Source organism: Vicugna pacos, chromosome 35 (genome assembly GCF_048564905.1).
Source record: "Vicugna pacos chromosome 35, VicPac4, whole genome shotgun sequence".
In the NCBI taxonomy this organism is placed as follows: Eukaryota; Metazoa; Chordata; class Mammalia; order Artiodactyla; family Camelidae; genus Vicugna; species Vicugna pacos.
This window is the reverse complement of record NC_133021.1, coordinates 29,137,447-29,139,949: the sequence shown is the minus strand read 5'-3', so window position 1 is coordinate 29,139,949 and position 2,503 is coordinate 29,137,447. Positions and strand designations below refer to the sequence as shown.

At 51.3% G+C, this 2,503-nt stretch overlaps 1 pseudogene; it reads left to right on the top strand.

The window, feature by feature from the left end:
* Positions 1-238: 238 nt before the first annotated feature.
* LOC102542340 (C1q-related factor pseudogene) lies at positions 239-1,422 on the top strand (annotated as a pseudogene).
* Positions 1,423-2,503: the final 1,081 nt, after the last annotated feature.

Sequence of the window (2,503 nt, the reverse complement as noted above, 5' to 3'; positions counted from 1 at the left end):
AGGCGGTGGCCGCGGCGATCAGTTCGGCAGCCCAGTGGGAGGGAGGCGCGAGGCAGGAGCCGGCGACTAGGCTCGGCAGTGTAACCAGCGCCGCGTGGCGCCCCGGGCCCGGCCCCATGCACGCAGCCCTGCCGGGCCGCCCGCGCCCCCCGCCCGCCGGCACCATCATCCAGACCACGCGGCCGGGTGGCTCCGCGCCGGCCGGAAGATGCTGTTGGCGGCCGCCGCGGACGTGGTGATGCTGCTGGTGCTGGTGGTGCTGATTCCCGTGCTGGTGAGCTCGAGCGGCCCAGATGGCCACTATGAAATGCTGGGCACCTGCCGCATGGTGTGCGACCCCTACCCCGCGCGGGGCCCCGGCGCCGGCACGCGGCCTGACGGCGGCAACGCCCTGAGCGAGCAGAGCGGCGCGCCCCCGCCCTCCACGCTGGTGCAGGGCCCGCAGGGGAAGCCAGGCCGCACAGGCAAGCCCGGCCCTCCCGGGCCCCCCGGGGACCCGGGTCCTCCAGGCCCTGTGCGGCCACCCGGTGAGAAGGGTGAGCACGGTTTCCTACACCACGGTGCTGCGTGTGGCTTTCTACGCTGGCCTCAAGAACCCTCACGAGGGTTACAAGGTGCTCAAGTTCGACGACATAGTCACCAACCTAGGCAACAACTATGATGCGACCAGCGGCGAGTTTACGTGCAACATTCCCGGCACCTACTTTTTCACCTACCACGTTCTCATGCGCGGCGGCGACAGCACGAGTATGTGGGCGGACCTCTGCAAGAACGGCCAGGTGCGGGCCAGCGCCATTGCCCAGGACGCAGACCAGAACTACGACTATGCCAGCCACAGCGTGATCCTGCACCTGGACGCGGGCGACGAGGTCTTCATTAAGCTCGACGGAGGCAAAGCGCACGGCGGCAACAGCAACAAATACAGCACGTTCTCCGGCTTCATCATCTATTCGGATTGAGCTGCCCGCGACCCCTCCATCCCCTGTCCCCTACGGGGTTCCTCCCGTCGGGGTAGAGAATGACGCGTCCCCAGCCACCCCCTCGCTGCCCGTCGCGGTTGCAGGCCCTCCCGGCTATGACACCCCCGGCCTGCCCTTGCCACTGTCTGGGCCGCAGTTAGCCCTCCCGCCGGCTCGCCGCAGAGCCGGGTCCATCGCGCCCTTCCCGGCCCCCGGGAGGCCACCTCCGCTCCATCCGGCCCGCGCTGTCTATTTGTACAATAGGATTGTTTATTGCCCACCCTGCCGGCCAGCCCACCCCAGCTTGGGGCGAGGTCTCGATGGGGTCGCTCCCCGCTCCATGCGTTGCCCACCTGATCTGGAGTGGTGCTGCCTGGGGGAGGGGTGGGTCGGGGGCTGGGTAGCTTCCCAGAACTCCCTACAGCCCCAGCCCGGCTGCGCCCCCTCTGACCAAAGCTATAATAAAAACACTTCCACCCCTTAAAAAAAAAAATCCTTTTTTTTCCTATTTCTTTGTATCTGTAAGAGATGATGGATGGTCACTAAAACTACTGTGGCCATCATCTCATGATGTATGTTAAGTCAAATCATTATGTTGTACACCTTACACTGATGCAGTGGTATATGTTAATTATATCTCAACAATAGTGGGGCAAAAATCACATGTTTTTTTTAAAGAAAAGAAACAGGAGGGGGTAAATGGAATTAATGTGTTCTAATATTCCATTATTATTAGAAAATTATAGAAGTATTTTTAAGAATACAATATATGAAGGATACATGTAATTTCTAAATAAGGACTAAAAGAATGATCCAAATATACATAATGAACAAAGGAAAAATAAAATAATTTTAGAAGTCTCATCAGCCCAAGAAACGTAATGAAAGACAAAGTGAGTATAGAGCCAGTGGGTCAAATTAAAAAAAAAAAGAGTTAAATGATAGATATAAATTTAACTATGTCAGTAATTTCATTAAGTTAATTGGAATACATTTTTCAAGAAAAAGACTGATATTTTCAGACGAGATTAAAAAGCATAATTAAATTATATGTGGCTCACAATATTCTAACCTTACATGTAAAATACTGAAATGTTGAAAGCAAAAGGAAAAAAGATATGTGGTACAAACATTAACCAACAACAACAACAAAAAATCCCTGATGTATATTTATAGTAATATTAAACAGTGTAGATGTTCAGGAAAGAAAAAAACCTGGAAATAATGAGGTACCTTTCACAATGATAAAGAAGTCAGACTACAAGGAGAATTTCAAAATTCAGCAATAATTATTCTGAAAGACATCATATGAGAGTTTGGTGAAATAAGTGGAGAAATAGAAAAACTCACAATTAAGCAAATCTGCAAATCATGAAGAGCTGAGTATATCTCCTTCAAAGGCTAACAGGAAAAAAAAGAAAATATCAGAAAAAATAAGAGATCTGAGAAATACAATTTGAGGTGTTTACCTAATTGACATGCATGGAAGTTTGCACCCAACAAATAGAGAATTTAATTCTTTTCAGCATATGGAATATTTACTA